This window comes from Ornithodoros turicata, chromosome 4, assembly GCF_037126465.1.
Source record: "Ornithodoros turicata isolate Travis chromosome 4, ASM3712646v1, whole genome shotgun sequence".
Lineage (NCBI taxonomy): Eukaryota > Metazoa > Arthropoda > Arachnida > Ixodida > Argasidae > Ornithodoros > Ornithodoros turicata.
In genome coordinates this window covers 34,707,852-34,725,047 of record NC_088204.1, presented here as the reverse complement: position 1 = coordinate 34,725,047, position 17,196 = coordinate 34,707,852, and the positions used below count along the sequence as shown (strand labels likewise).

Here is a 17,196-nt window from a genome sequence, read left to right as displayed (position 1 = left end):
CTTACATTTTTGCTCACTCATACACACATTCATACGACGGAAATCGACGCAAGCGGCACCTGTTGAACAAGAGATAAACTGATGTTCTGAGGCTGGAACAACATAGAAGGGACAGATACAAACAAAGCCTCAAATTGCCTAAGAAATCAACGATGAAAGATGAAAGTCACTGAAAAGGTTAGCCAGCTGTAGGGATCGAACCCACATCTTCTGGATTGCCGGTCCAGGGCTCTACCAATTGAGCTAAGCTAACACGCCTCTCCAGCGACTTTCGGGGTGCGTCATCTGAAGGGACGACAAACCAGCCACTCACTCTCACCCACCCTCCTTTCACTCTTACATTTTTGCTCACTCATACACACATTCATACGACGGAAATCGACGCAAGCGGCACCTGTTGAACAAGAGATAAACTGATGTTCTGAGGCTGGAACAACATAGAAGGGACAGATACAAACAAAGCCTCAAATTGCCTAAGAAAACCTTTTCAGTGACTTTCATCTTTCATCGTTGATTTCTTAGGCAATTTGAGGCTTTGTTTGTATCTGTCCCTTCTATGTTGTTCCAGCCTCAGAACATCAGTTTATCTCTTGTTCAACAGGTGCCGCTTGCGTCGATTTCCGTCGTATGAATGTGTGTATGAGTGAGCAAAAATGTAAGAGTGAAAGGAGGGTGGGTGAGAGTGAGTGGCTGGTTTGTCGTCCCTTCAGATGACGCACCCCGAAAGTCGCTGGAGAGGCGTGTTAGCTTAGCTCAATTGGTAGAGCCCTGGACCGGCAATCCAGAAGATGTGGGTTCGATCCCTACAGCTGGCTAACCTTTTCAGTGACTTTCATCTTTCATCGTTGATTTCTTAGGCAATTTGAGGCTTTGTTTGTATCTGTCCCTTCTATGTTGTTCCAGCCTCAGAACATCAGTTTATCTCTTGTTCAACAGGTGCCGCTTGCGTCGATTTCCGTCGTATGAATGTGTGTATGAGTGAGCAAAAATGTAAGAGTGAAAGGAGGGTGGGTGAGAGTGAGTGGCTGGTTTGTCGTCCCTTCAGATGACGCACCCCGAAAGTCGCTGGAGAGGCGTGTTAGCTTAGCTCAATTGGTAGAGCCCTGGACCGGCAATCCAGAAGATGTGGGTTCGATCCCTACAGCTGGCTAACCTTTTCAGTGACTTTCATCTTTCATCGTTGATTTCTTAGGCAATTTGAGGCTTTGTTTGTATCTGTCCCTTCTATGTTGTTCCAGCCTCAGAACATCAGTTTATCTCTTGTTCAACAGGTGCCGCTTGCGTCGATTTCCGTCGTATGAATGTGTGTATGAGTGAGCAAAAATGTAAGAGTGAAAGGAGGGTGGGTGAGAGTGAGTGGCTGGTTTGTCGTCCCTTCAGATGACGCACCCCGAAAGTCGCTGGAGAGGCGTGTTAGCTTAGCTCAATTGGTAGAGCCCTGGACCGGCAATCCAGAAGATGTGGGTTCGATCCCTACAGCTGGCTAACCTTTTCAGTGACTTTCATCTTTCATCGTAGAAAGATGGTGTTTAGCTAAAATGGAATGAAACTGGTAAAAGGAATGATAGCCTCCTCGCTCAGCAAAAGGGCGGGGTGGAAAGGTTAAAAAATATCTATAAAATTCTCAGAAGTGTTGCTGTCGATAGTTTGCTGAGTCTCATAGTTTGGACATGTGACAAGTACGTGCAGTACAGAGAGTTACTCCCTGCAACTCATGCATTGGGTGGTTCCTCTCTGCGCAGCAAAAAACTATGGGCCAGATGGATATAGCCAATCCTTAAACGAGCTGAGGTAACTTCGTGAAGACGGTTTGTGCTGTTCCCCTTCAAGTTAGTGATGGGAGTTTCTGAGCAGCACATGCAGTGCTGCCATCATCTCCTTGTAGAATCCTAGGTTGACACAGAATCTCTCAAGGGGCTACTGGCATGAACAGTAAGTGAACAGTAATGCTTCAAACTGTGTCTGCTGGGCCAGGGGATGCACCGTGCGCTGTGCACACGGAGACACCTGCAGCGGTTTCATACGTTTTCTAAAGTACAGTCAAACCCCGTTGTAGCGAACTCGGATGTTACGAATTTTCGGGTATTACAAAGTTTTATTTCATTTTGGCTGGTCACGCTTTAACTCTATGGAGATTCGGTTTTTGTAAAGAATCTCACTACGCTCCGTTCTCAGAATTTTCGGTTAAAACGAAGGGGCCACGGCGAAAGAACACGCGCATTCCGTACGATTTACGACGCGATAAGCGGCAAACAACGGTCATTTGGGCCACTCTGTGGATTACGTTTTCACTTCCAGTCGGTTCTGGGTCGTAAAAGGGGAGAGCGTGAGGCCAACAAACTAGGGAAGGCCGGGAGATCTTATTTGCTGCACCCTGTGACCCTTGCCATCAACCCCGCCTGCACCTTCCAATCGCCACGTGCCATCACATGATCGCCCTTGCTCACGGTGACCTTCCCTTCTCGATCTGCACGTTTCGCGTGGTCTCATTTAAACCGGCGTCGTTTGGAGTTTGTACGTTCTTGTCTGATCTGCTTGCTAACGATCACTCAGTATGTCAAGAAAGCAGAAGGCTTTGTCCTTGTACATGGAGATGCTTCGAGGCGTCTGGTGAGTCATCTGCGGTTGACCGGGACAGTTGTGAAAAGTGGATGGAAAAAGTTGCACCCTTACTGCAAGAATCGGACGAGAAGGACATTTACAACGCTGATGAGACTGGACCGTTTTTTAAGCTGCTTCCGTAGCGATTGCTAGCTGTGAAATGTGAGACTTGTCACGGCGGAAAAAGAAGCAAGGACTGTTTGACAGCGTTGTGTGCGGCCAACATGGATGGCTCTGACAAACAGAAGTTGGTCGTCATAGACAAGTCAAAGAACCCACGCTGTTTTAAGGGGATCCAGCGGCTGCCAGTCGAGTACTACGCCAACAAGAAAGCGTGGGTCACGTCACAGCTCTTTGAGCAGTGGGTGATCGCGCTTGACCGCGACATGCAGAGGCAACACAGGCAAGTGCTATTGCTCTTGGACAACTGCGCAGCCCACAAAATTGCAACGCAGTTACAGGCTGTTCGGCTGCTCTTCCCTCCACCAAACGTGACGTCGCTGCTGCAGCCTCTCGACCAGGGCATAATTTGGTCCTTAAAGAGCTTGTACAGGAAACGTCTCGTCTCCAGGCTCGTGTTCGACATGGACCAGAAGAGGGTTCCGACAGCCATAACAGTGAGAACAGCGATAGAGATGTTATACGGAGCCTGGAATGATGTCACCGCGGCCACAGTCAGGAACTGCTTTGTAAAGGCTGGTTTCGCCCGTGACCTTCCAACGGCACAGGAAGAAGCAAACCTGGAGCAGCCTGAGATGGACGCTTGGAGACACCTTCACGTCGAGGACGTTACGTTCGACGATTTCGTGTCGGCTGACGACGCAGTCATGGTGGCGCCGGAACTGACCGACGACGATGTCGTTGCCGGCGTTGGCACCAGCGGTGTTGATACTGGCAGCGACGACGACGGCGGAGATGACGACGACGGTGCCCACGAAAGCGTGCAAGCACCTCACGTGAGAAGCGAAGAAGCGCTAAATATGGTGCACACGCTGAAGGACTTCGTATTGGCGCACCCGACAGCGTCATCGGAAGCCGTTTGCGAAGCTTTCCGCTGTGCCAACAGGATTGGGGAGTTCATTCTCCCACATTCAAGTGCCACGAAGTAGCAGAATATAACCGACTTTTTCGCTGTTTGAAAGGATTATTATGTAAATGGCTCAATAAATATGCCGTCCCCACTGCGGGCACTTCTTTTCCATTTTCAATGGTGTTTCTTTGCATCATTCTTTTACAGCGACGTTCGGGTATAACGAACCAATCTATAGTTCCTGTGGTATTTCGCTATAGCGAGGTTTGACTGTATATGACATCAGTAGTGCACGGTGTGCACTTGACAAGCGCCATACAGTTGTATCCGTGTGGGTCGGAAACGTTGCGTCTGTTCCATTCGTTCAAAGAAGTGCATCTAGTGGAGGATTTATTCTCTGCTGCAAGCATCAAGGGCAATGTCATCGTGAAACGCGTTTACGTCTCAGAGGAAAGAATTTCAGCCGATGCTGTCAGCCTGAATGCCAAGTGCGTCTCACAAGTAAAGATGGTGTTGTTTACATCGCTACCATGAAAGCAAGTACGTTTTATTCTCTGACGTGCTTAAAGTAGTGGTGCTGTGTCACCAGCATCACAGCATCAGGATCCTGTATATATTTTAGCATTTCCTATGTCTTAGACTGACCGTGCAACACGTAGTCATGCAAAGTTGGTGCAGGTGTAAAGCGGGGATAGAAGGAATGTGAAAGCATGCAGCCGCTGTGTTCTTTTATGTCAACACTGTTCAAGACGACTCTTGCACGAACAGGCCCCAGCAGTGGAGAAAACCACGCAAGAAACCGCAGCGGGAACAAGGAAAGAAAATTGAGTTTATTCCCAGGTAACACAATTACAAATACGGCTATTCTTAACGAACATCTTTATAGCACATATTGTTGCATGTGTCATACATGGTTGTAAAACTAGGATTTCTCCCAAATTATATGTGCCTTTTATAATCATCCATGCAGTATGCTTAATGCTTATTCCAAGCTGGGGTCTTGAAATGTCACACAAATGTGGTCACAGCTTATCGCGACCTATGTCGATAACAAGCGCGTCGGTCACGAGTACGCCCATCAGGAAGAAGGCGCTGATTGTGTGCTTGGATATGATATAAGCGGGTGGGAAGTTGAGGCTGGGGTTACTCTGGGAGTGTCGACCGTATCCGTTGTCAAAGGTATGGAATAAGTCCTTGCTTGTTGTTTGAACCTTTTCGTTTGCTGTGTCTTCCTTGGCGACGGAACGGACGGACTGACGCCCCGAGGTTGTGGAAACACGGGTTTTCCACAACTGACGCCCGACGTTTGGGGTCACAGTTCGTCCGTTCGACAGCGGGGAGGACGCAGCACGTGTTGTTCATTTTTCGTTTGGTAAGTTTTCTTCTTTTCTTTTCTTTCATTCAGGACTTGCCGGTTTGTTTTTGTTCTTTTTCCGGGGTGTCATTTTTTTTTCTTTTTTGAGCTAGCGTTGTTGTTTTGAGTGTGTTTCAGTTGTTTGCGAGTGCTTCGCAGCTCCCACTCGGTGCCCGAGCCCCGGAGCCGATGCACCATTCGCCGCCAGGCAGATACAACCTCCGGAACAAAGGCCCTGTTCATCAGCGGTCTCTCGTTCAGAGGAGACGCTGGTATCGGACACCTCGGCACCTTCGGACCCGAAAGGACCAGCCGGGGGCAAAGGAGCACATGCAGGGCCTCCGTCCCAAGGTACGTTAACTACGGTACCTGCGGTGCCGCAGTTTGACTCCGCTATAACGACAGAACTCTTGTCGCGCATGACGGAGTTATGTTTGTTGGTGGCACAACGCCTTGATGCCGGGTTTTGCCGCCGCAGGCACAAGCGCCCCTGCGACTGAATTTACCAATCCCTACCTTCTCAGGGTATACCGATAAAAAGTCGGTCGCAGACTTCTTGGATGACCTTACAGCCTATCAGACTGGTATGGGAATCTCAGATGAGGTCCTGATACAACGCATCCTGCAGGTTGCTTTGATCGGAAACGCCGCTCGCTGGCTTCGGCTGCAGTCGAGGTTTACGTCCGTTCAGGACTTCCAGAAGCGGTTTAAGAGCGAATTTCTTCCCCCGGATTACGAATATCGGATCCTGGAGGAGCTGCATAAGCGTACTCAGCATCCAGATGAGACCTTAGCAGAATTCGTTCGGGCCTTGCAAGACCTGTATAGCAGAGCTGAACCTACTGCTTCAGAGGAGCAGCGTGTGACGCGGGCTATCCGTCAGTGTCATCCTCGCTACCGGCCCTATCTTCGAGCCCATCGCTTTAATAGCCTTGAGGCGCTGGCGCAAGAGGCTCGCTCAATTGAAGGAGACCTCTTAGCGGAACTCGAGTATCGGCCCCCGCTGCCGCCTGAATTGGCGTTAGAACCGCGCTGTGCGTGGTCAGCGGGAGCAGCCTCGGTTGAGCGCCCACCTGCAGTGGGACTGGATGAGCAGAACCGCAATTATTATGCGGAGCCATCACGCCGAGCACCCGATCCCTTCCATTATGAACAGAGGGCGATCCCCGCAGGAACGAGCCTTGGCAGACCCGTCCTGTCCCATAATCATGGGCAACCCGGCTATTTAGCTGGCGAAACCCCAAGGAGGCCGCAAGAGCAACGGCATGCTCCGCGGCAGCAATGCAGAATGCCAGCCGGCTGTTGGACGTGCGGCAGCCCGGACCACTTTCGTCGGGACTGTCCGCAGCAAAGACCAAACCCTCGTAATGTGCCAACGGGAAACGGTCGCAGCCGACGCCGGTAAACAATCGCTCAGCGACGTCGGCTATCTGCCGAAAGAGCGAACGAACGGTTACAATCCGTGACCCTGATAATTCAGAAGCTGGCTTTGCAAGCAGCAAAATAAAAGGAGACGCTTTAGCTCCTTTTGCTTTTTCTGTCCGAGATAACATCGAGGACAAGGAACCAAACATCGCTGTTCGAATTTTGGGGAGAGATTACATCGCCCTTATCGACACGGGAGCTACAGTCTCCCTTATCGGCGATTGTGTTTACGAGCACTGCGCATCACGGAATGTGGAATTGCAATCCACAGATGTCACTCTACGTCTTGCTTCCAATGACGTGATTCCAGCACAAACTGCAGTTGTGCTCAGGCTTCGCTTTGATGGGAGACGACGAAAGCAGCGCTTCGTCCACCTTCCTGGCCTGGCAGTGCCCGTTATCCTGGGCAGGGACTTCATCATCCGGCAGAAATTTGTGCTGGACCTGCCCAATGGAGGATACGTCTACCACGGATCGTCAGGATTTTTTCCTTTCGCCGTGCCACAGGACAGCAGTTCAGCTAAGCAAGCTGCAGCAACGTCCGTCGAACCGTCCCCGCTCCCGACTGTCTTGGGGTCATTCCATGGTCCCGAGGAGGAGCGCCGTCAGCTTAAACAAGTACTGCGGCAGTTTGACGGTGTCTTCACGGAAAAACCCGGTAAGTCGTCTATGTTACAGCATAGCATAGACACGGGTAACGCTAGGCCCTGGTGTTGTAATCCGAGACCATTGAGTGTGCATAAGCGTGCTTTGTTAGACGCTGCTCTTGATGAAATGCTCCAAACCGGTGCAGTTCAAAGGTCCCAGAGCCCTTGGGCGTTTCCTGTCGTTCTGGCTCCGAAACGTGATGGTACGGCTAGGTTATGCGTAGACTACCGTCGACTTAACGCAGTAACTGTAAGGGACTCCTACCCCTTTCCGTCCATCGAGTCTATTATGTATTCCCTGGGCAACGCTACAGTGTTTTCAACGCTTGATTGTAGTAGAGGGTTTTTGCAAATCCAAGTTGCCCCGGAGGATGTCCCGAAAACAGCCTTTACCTGTCATAGGGGTTTGTTTGAGTTTGTACGGATGCCTTTCGGTCTGTCTAACTCTCCCGCCAGTTTCCAACGGCTAATGGATACCGTTTTGGGAGATGCGAAGTATAACTTCGCGATGGCGTACATGGATGATGTCGTAGTGTTTTCCAGAAACTTTCAGGAACACTTGGAACACCTGTCAATCGTCCTTGCAAGGATGAAGCAGGCGGGGCTAACCATCAACCCCCGTAAGGTGCAGCTGGCATCGCCTAGGATCAGCCTTCTCGGCTTCATGGTAGACGGAGGAACCATCAGTCCTAGCGATGACAAGCTAAAGGCGATCATGGAGTATCCGGTTCCCGGTAACGTAAAAGCCTTGCAGCGTTTCTTGGGTATGGTTGGTTTCTACAGACAGTTCATTCCTAATTGCGCTGAGTTCGCGCAGCCGCTTAACCGGTTGTTGCGCAACGGTACACCCTGGCAGTGGGGAGAGGAGCACGAACGACCATTTAGAGCTCTTTCTCACGCAGTCGCAAATACGGCCAGGCTATATTTGCCTGACCTGAACAAACCGTTTGTAGTGCAAACAGATGCTAGCGATTATGGGGTTGGCGCAGTTCTCTTGCAGGAGCATGACGCTATTCTCTGTCCAGTGGCTTTTGCAAGTCGCACGCTGAATCCGGCAGAACGGAATTACTCAGTCACGGAAAAGGAATGCTTGGCGATCATCTTCGCTCTCACAAAAGTTTGATCTGTACCTGGACGGCACCACTTTCACCGTCCAGACTGACCACCAGGCACTTTCTTGGCTGCAGCGGCTCCGCAACCCGTCTGGACGTCTTGCCAGGTGGGCCCTGACGCTACAAGGCTACTCCTTCAACGTGGAGTACAGGCGGGGCTCGACGAACGTGGTAGCAGACGCGCTTTCCCGTGCGCCTCTACCGGAGGGGGGAGAGGAAGGCACCGAGGCGCCTTCCCAGCTCCTGGCAGCAGCACAAGTGGCACGAGACGTATCTTCGTCTTGGAGCACGGTCGTGAGCAGAGAGCAGCTCCTAGACGCTCCGGACGCTAGAGGCACCGGAACGACTGACGGACGGCACAACTCCTATCTGCTGGGCGAGGATGGCATCCTGTTCAGATACATACCCCAGGCGGATGACGATGACGGCTCATCCCCCTTCAGAGTCGTGGTGCCACGGAAGTTGCGTAAGTCTTTCATACGTTACTTTCATGATTCGGCCTTGGCAGGTCACAGCAGTGGCAGGAAAACTTATGAAAAGTTATGTCGTGTTGCGACATGGCCAGGAATGAGGCAGGATGTAACAAAGTATGTTCGTACTTGTCCCGTATGCCAGAGAGCAAAACCTCGTGGTGGTTTACCCCCTGGGCGCTTACAGCCTATTCAGAGTAATAGGCCCTGGCAGATAGTTGCTTGTGATGTGATGGGACCATTTCCCCGTAGTCCTAGAGGTAACCAGTATTTGTTTGTGGTTACTGATCATTTCACAAAATGGGTTGAGCTGTTTCCTCTCAGGACGCTGACTTCCCAGAGAGTGTGGGAAAGACTACTCGACACCTTTTGCCGGTTCGGGTTTCCTGCTCAGCTCATCACAGATAACGCTACCTACTTTACAAGTAAGGTGTTCTCAGATTCTTGCGCTGTCTTAGGCATTCGGCACAAGAAGACTTCCCCATATCACCCTCAGGCTAACATTACCGAACGTGTAAATCGGAACCTGAAAATTATGTTGGCTGCTTTTACTAGTCAGCACCACCGTGATTGGGATCTTTGCCTGGCTGAACTGGCGTTCGCTACACGGACAACAGTAAACAGATCTACAGGCTTCACCCCTGCGTTCCTGAACTTGGGACGAGAGGCCCCTTTTCCAGTGGAGAATGCTCTGGGCCTCCGGGATGGTGCTACCCGGCCTCCTTATTCAAGGTTCGCTGAGGAACTCCGGAGTCGACTGAACGATGCAGCTCGGACGGCTCGGGAGAATCTGGATGTCGTACGGTTGGACCAGGCTCGCCAGTACAATCGAGGGCGACGGAACCTCACCCACAGCGTCGGTGACCTCGTCCTTCGACGGACTCACCCGCTAAGTGATGCGTCACGAGGCTTTGCAGCTTCACTCGCAGATAGGTGGGATGGCCCCTTCGAGGTAAGTGCGTGCTCCTCCGGCCTCACTTACAGGCTTCGTCGCTGCGACACGGGCGAAGAAACTGGGGCAGTACACATCTCGGACCTGAAGACTTACCACCTCCGAGACCCTGAGGGCGAAGAAGCAAACGTTCAGCTTCCTCCTCTAGACCTGGACCAGGATCCCGTTCCTGGACCCTCCAGTCGCTACAGTTTGCGTCCCCGCAGGCGGCGCACGTAGCTGCCACTATCCTAGTCGCTAAATCCTAGTGCTCTTGAATACTCGGAGAACAAGGAGCAGTCAAAAACAGGGACAACGACACAAGAAGACACACAAACAAGCCCATCAAGCTACTCTAGTCAATGATCTTGAATAGTTGGTCTTTCTTTGTGTGATTTCTGTTTCGCAATCTTCAACTATAATCTTCTGGGGGAGAATCTTTTCAGGTTCTCACGGTTTGAAATAGCTTTCTTACCGTATTCCCCTTTTCTTCCCTTGCAGACTACGATGCCTCCCAAAAGGAAGCACCAGAGTGCCCGGCCTCCTGGACAGTCCCCGGGAACAAGTACATCGGGATCACGAGCTCGGTCTCCAGGCGGACCAGCGCCAGCAGCCCCGACGCACCGATCGGTTGCCACCTGGACGGTGGTGGCGTACAACCGTCCAGGGCCCGCTGGTCCTCCCAGCCCAGGCCACTCCGCGGAAGCGACCTGAGCCAGGTCCCTCCTCCTTTTCGAGGACTCACGCTACAAGACAGGCACTCCGCCGACCCCCCGATTGCCCTCACCGAGGACGAGAAACGTCTACTCTGCCCCGTCTGCGGGGTGCCTGAACTTCACCGCGCTGCCCACCGCCGTGGTCCCCTACATCGAGCCAAGATCGACGCACTGAGAGAAGGCAGGAGGACTGTCTCAGACGTAGCAGCGGCAGTGGCTGTCCTCCAGCGGCACCGCCCGGACCTGCTCCAGAGACAGGAAGGAGTCCCGGCGATCCCCGACGACGTTGTACTGGACATGCCCGATGTGTGAGGGCTGTATTTACTTGGACTTTGGAGGAGGGGAGTATCGCGACCTATGTCGATAACAAGCGCGTCGGTCACGAGTACGCCCATCAGGAAGAGGGCGCTGATTGTGTGCTTGGATATGATATAAGCGGGTGGGAAGTTGAGGCTGGGGTTACTCTGGGAGTATCGACCGTATCCGTTGTCAAAGGTATGGAATAAATCCTTGCTTGTTGTTTGAACCTTTTCGTTTGCCGTGTCTTCCTTGGCGACGGAACGGACGGACTGACGCCCCGAGGTTGTAGAAACACGGGTTTTCCACAAGCTGCACCGCTGTTATGGGGGCTTTCCCTCTATATAAGCTGTCCACTTACACAAGTGGTGAGTACCAGTGTGGCACTTTATGGAGTGGAGGGCAAACCAAAGGTCTAAACAAATCCTGCTGCCCAATGGTTTCGTTGCTACACTAGATGATTAAGCAAGACACTTTTATTGTTGCAATGTGTTACTGGAAGCAGATTCCATGCATCTGGCTGTGTGAAAGGTGTGGTCAAATAGTGATGGGACATTAAATATAAATATATATACATATGGGGGCATGTGTGCCCCAGTAGTCTTCTCTGGTACTCACGGAACCTCTAGGCAGGGTCAAAATCCCAGGACCTCGTTTCAGCACAGACCAACCTCTGAAATAAAAAGTTTTCAGATTTGTGGCCTCTCTCTTTACTCAGCTCCTCTTTCACCACATAACCAAGAAAATCATGAAGGAAGAGGAAATTGATGGCGACATGAAAAGAAAGGGGAGTGCACCATGGTTGCTTTTTCAAAACTTTTAGCGACATCTGAGAGAAGATGCTATGTGAAGCATGATAGCATGTGCTTCCATATACTTTATATAATTCCAGCTTAAACTTCAGATGAGTATAATTCATTAATACTGGTAATTCGTGCTATGAAGTTAACTGCAACTTCTTTCATTGAAAAAAAAAAACAAAAACAGAAAGCAGGAGGCAAGATAGGCACCTGTCACTGATAGCTGCCTGCCACTGTTGGAGTGAGAGCAAAAACATGTAAAGGTGAGTGCAAAGAAGTGTATGACCTGCCCGTCAAAATTTCTTGAGGCTCCCCAATTCATGAAGACATCCCAGTGTGGTATAAAGGTAGCATCCCCGACCGGTACCTAGGAGCTACCCCTGGTGCTGGCAATCATTGTTTTTTGTTTTGCTTTTTGAAATTACTTGTTTACCCTTTGGCAGAAGACAGTCACCTGAAGGAATCTGCGCAGAGACGGTATTTTCATGGACCAAAAGCATACAGGTTCATATGCAATGACACTCCGAAGTGTGCAATCAACTAGGAGAAGGCTGCCCAACACCAAGATGAAACCTGGGATCATACCACAGGTGCTGAAAACCATCCAGAGCACAACTGAAAACTGGAGTAGAAAAGACTGTGTGAAGAAAAGTCTGGCCTCCCCTTCGATGAGATGAGCCCAGACAAACATCTGCAGTATGATGTGATGTGATCACTTGCTCCTCTGATGATGGGGTGGAAAGGACTGCCCACGTGGCCAACCCCTTCCCTTTCTTTTCTTTTCTCCCCTTTTTCTAAATAACCGTGTTCTCGGCGCCCTGCTCTAGTCATATTCTCTCTGGGCTCTCAAAGAACTGGTTGAACCAATAGCATTTGCTGTGTCCTCAAGCAAAATTCAGAATCTGCTCTTCACCATCATTGCTGTACTCCAGCAGGTTAATACTTATCACTTATCATGTCGGCGCCGAGCGCTGCGGACGTGCTCTGTGGCTCCTGTTCGGCCCGTTTTTACCCGCGACAGCAATATCTAGATTGTTCTGGATTGTGTGGTGGTCGTTTCCACTTGAAGTGTATCAATGTTGGACCGACGGAGTATGAATTCTTTATGGCAAATGGCGTGAGCACATACAAATGCCAATCTTGCTCTAGACAGCGTACGGTATCAACGGGGGGCGTTACCCAGAATGCTGACATCGAGTCTCATGTGAATTCAAGGACGAAGGATGGTCTTTTTTCTGGAGCAGTCGTGGTTGACAACGAAATTTTGCTGTCGCTACTTTCCAAGGTTGAAGTGCTCATAACGGAGGTTCGACTGGTGCGCAACGAAAACTGTGCCCTGAAATTCGAAGTGTCTCAACTTCGGGAAGTGCTTTCTTGTCAACTTTCTGGAGGGCCTGCACCCAGACTACCTGTCAGTGGTATTGCTCCAACGTATGCTTCAGTGGCGGCAGCTTCTACGACAGCTTCTACGACACAGAGGGGTGTCACACCTACTACGTTCGTGTCCACAACGAAGGGGAGTCTGAATACTCAAACGGTCGACCAGGTGGGTCCAGTTCTCTTGGCTTCCGGGGATACCGTGGATGAAGGATTTATTCCTGTCGGAAGGCGTACGGGTTGGAAACGGCCTGAACTTGGTAGGGGCACTGCTGCGCCTCGCGGTATTTCTGTGGTAGATAGGCCCGTTCGTCCTAAAGCGTTTTTTGTGTCAAGATTAGCACCGAACACAACTCCCGAAGACCTTGCTAACGAACTGTCACCGAGTTTGTGTGGTGCTGTCCCTGTGATTACTAAATTGCAGCCCAAGCACCAGTCTTACGCATCATTTCATGTGGCTGTCCCTGCGGACTTGTTCGACGCCCTTAACAGGCCTGATGTCTGGCCGAGGGACTGTTCCTTTAGGCAGTTTTTTGGGCAGCTGCCACCTACTACTACTGCTACAACCACTATTGCCGATGGTACTGATGGCAATAGAAGCAACTGTATCTACAACGCAAATGATACCCTGGTCAAGGACGCACATGGGGAAGCAAAGAAGCTATAGCGCCTATTATCAAAATGCACGTGGCTTACGTACGAAAGCCAACGAATTCTACACCGAGGTTGTCGCATCTTGCTACGACGTCATTTGCATCTCCGAAACGTGGTGAATATTTTCCAGACAACTATTCCGTTTTCCGTCGTGATAGGGACCCGAAGAGCAGTGGCCGTAGGTATGGTGGAGGAGTGTTGATCGCTTCAATTTCACGGCTACGTGCCCTGAGACGCCGAGATTTGGAAGTATACCCGGAGTCAGTTTGGATCGAAGTACCCTGTGTGGGAGGACAGAACATGCTAATAGGCACTTTCTACTTTGCACCTGATACTGACGTGAACAGGTTTCTTACCTATATGGATGACTTGGAAGAAGCATTAGCTGATGGCCATTACCGCATTCTGTTATTCGGAGATTTTAACCTTCCTGGGGTTAATTGGAGCACCCTAAGGACGGATAATGCTGATAGTGGTACGAGACGTAAATATACAAGATTAACAGAATTCATGTGTTTCTTCGAGCTGGAACAGATAAATTATGCTACAAATGTCGCCGGTAATACACTGGAGTTGCTACTGTGCAATGTGCCTACTAGTGTCGAAGTGGCGAATGAGCCCCTTGTTCCTGTCGACGTGTACCATCCTCCCCTGTCTGTGTCTTTTCATCTCCCTGTGTGGAATCACCAAAATGTGCCTGGCAAGCGCTACAATTACAAGAGCGGTAACTATCTTGCCTTCTACCGACATCTTAGTGTCCACGATTGGTCCCAAGTGCTCAACGCAACAAGTGTTGACGATGCGGCCAATTTGTTGACATTGACCGTGCAAGACGCAATGTCGAGATTCATACCGACAAGTGAAAATCGCCGATCGACGAGGTACCCTGCTTGGTTCTCCAAAGACTTAAAGTATTATCTACGTAAAAAGTTACATTTTTACCGTCTGTTTAGGGCCAAGCGAGATGTTTTCTCGTATCAGAATTACAGCGTGTGTCGGGCATTTGTGAAAAGGTTATACGCTCGTGACAAGAATGTACATATTAGATTGGTGGAAGGCTCCTTGAATAGGGAACCTAAGCGTTTTTGGTCCTTTGTTAAGGCCCACACATCAACCCACAAAAATGTCAACGCTCTAAAGTGTGGCAGTACCTTGTGTACTGACCCGGTTTCTGTTTCCAATCTGTTTGCTGATCACTTTGCCGCTTCCTTCATCAAAGAAAGATCTGGACCCTGCACTGGAAATTGTGATATCGTCGTATCTGATAGCATGTCGCGCAGCGATATTGTTGTTGACGAGGTACTAGTGGCGCTAAAAAAATTGAAATCTAAGATTACTTGTGGTATTGATGGCATACCTAGCTTTCTTGTGAAGGGTTGTGCCGATATCCTTGGTCCAGTTCTGTTGCATATATTTAACCTGTGACTTAGAACAGGTGTGTTTCCTGCTGTCTGGAAGCAGTCCGTCATTGTACCAGTGCTTAAAAGTGGTGACCCTACTGTTGTCGACAATTACCGGCCTATCTCATTATTATGTAACTTTTCAAAAGTTTTTGAGATTGTCATGCACGAACGATTTTATGCGTACTTTAGTAGAAGAATAGTGGAAACGCAGCATGTTTTATGCGTGGAAGATCTGTGGACACAAATCTGTGTTCTTTTTTAAATTATTGCTCACCTGCAGTTGTCAATGGTGGTCAGGTCGACGTTTTGTACTGCGATATGTCAAAAGCTTTTGACCTCGTGTCTCATGTGCGTCTCCTTCAGAAATTATCTAGCACTGGAGTTACAGATGGCTATTGCAAATGGATAAATGATTATTTAACGAATCGCACTAATTTTGTTCGCTTAGGCAATTGTTTGTCGTCGGAATACAAGTCTCTTTCTGGGGTTCCGCAGGGCTCTAATCTCGGCCGTTTGTTCTTCTTAATATTTGTGAATGATTTGTCCTTGGTCGTTCAACACTCGCGGGTGCTACAGTATGCTGACGATGTTAAACTGTATCGGGTTATTTCCACAGTGGATGACTGTGAGCTACTCCAACGGGATGTTGATTCAGTAAATAACTGGTGTGAAGATAATTTTTTGTTACTTAACCCTGCCAAGACGAAGGTGTTGACGATAAGCAAAAAGAGAAAGCCCACGCATTTTTCTTATGTTGTCGAAAACACTGATATCGAGCGTGTGCCCTCTGTTCGTGACCTTGGCGTCATAGTGGACAGCGCCCTTTCCTTCGGCCCACATGTGAACACCATTGTGAACAATGCTGTCAGGTCTCTGGGTGTTATAACGCGATTTACTCGTGGCTTCACTGGACCTCGGCGCTTGTTAGTACTGTATATGAGCCATGTCAGGAGCAGACTCGAACATTGCAGTATTGTTTGGAACCGTTTGACTAAAACGCAGTCAGACCAAATTGAACGTGTACAACGTAAGTTGGTTACTACTGTTTATGCTACTTAAAAGCTCGTTAATTCACACCTCGTTAATTCGAATTTCTGGATAATTCAAACAAGCCATCGCGGTCCCGCCAAGCTCCCATACATATCAATGTATAAAGTAGCTCGTTAATTCGCACTCAAATCGGCCGCCCTGCGCATAATTCGAACTTCTCGGGCGCCCCTTCGCGCTGCTGCTGGCACCCTTCCAGCGCCGCACGTGGCCTAGATAGGCGGTCACCCATTGGGAGAGAGACAGAGTGGGAGACATTCCTCCTTTCTCCTCTTGAGAAGAGATCTCTTCCCCGCTTCCTCCTCCTCTTTGTTTGCAACGCCTCGCAGTGTGGACGGCTTCGTTCTCGTGATCTCGCCACGTGTAGACTGCTGCAACCATGCCTCCGACGTCGTCCCGTGGTAAATACGGATCGAAAATGCTGAAGGACTAAGTGGACATTCTGCGTGAAGTCGACGCTGGAAGGATCAGCAAGAGTGACATTGCGAAGAAGTACGGGATACCAAAAAGCACGCTGTCGACATACATCCGAAACCGCAAGTCCATTGAAGACTCCTACGAAAGTAAGGATTTCACCCCCGAGAGCAAGAGGCTTCGACATGCGAAGCACCCCGAAATGGAGAATGCCTTGATCGCATGGATTAAGGAGATGCGAAGCCAGGACATTCCCCTAAGTGGTCCAATCATTATGGCGAAGGCGGCGGACTTTGCACTCCAGTTGAACATCGAGGACTTTACAGCATCTGATGGATGGTTTCACCGATTTCGGGAAAGACATGAACTTGTATTCCGGAGAGTGTGCGGTGAACGTGGCAGTGTTAGTGCGGAAACATGCATGTTGTGGAAAAACGAACAGTTGCAGGACTATCTGAGGAGATACTCGCCGGACGACATTTTCAACGCAGACGAGACTGCTTTGTTTTACAAACTTCTGCCGGACAGAACGATCACCTATAAAGGGGACAGCTGCACGGGCGGAAAACGCAGCAAGGAACGCGTCACGGTGATGGTGGCAGCGAACATGGCCGGGACGGAGAAACTTCCCCTCTTCATGATCGGAAAGTCTCTGAAGCCGCGGTGCTTTAAGAACATTCGAACGCTGCCGACAGAGTACGCTGCCAATGGAAAGGCGTGGATAACCGCCGATCTCTTCAAGCGGTGGCTCACGACGTGGGACAGAAAGCTTGAATTGAGGAACTGAAAGGTTCTCCTCATCATTGACAATTGTTCTGCGCACAAGATGCACGTCGAACTGAAGGCTATCGAATTAGCTTTCCTGCCAGCAAATACCACCGCGATTTTGCAGCCAATGGATCAGGGTGTGATCAAGAA

General features: G+C 50.0%; 1 protein-coding gene across 1 annotated transcript in view; it reads right to left on the bottom strand.

The window, feature by feature from the left end:
* LOC135392318 (uncharacterized) overlaps positions 1-17,196 on the bottom strand; it is a 108,307-nt gene that overhangs the window by 38,509 nt on the left and 52,602 nt on the right. The gene's annotated exons all lie outside the window — the stretch shown is intronic.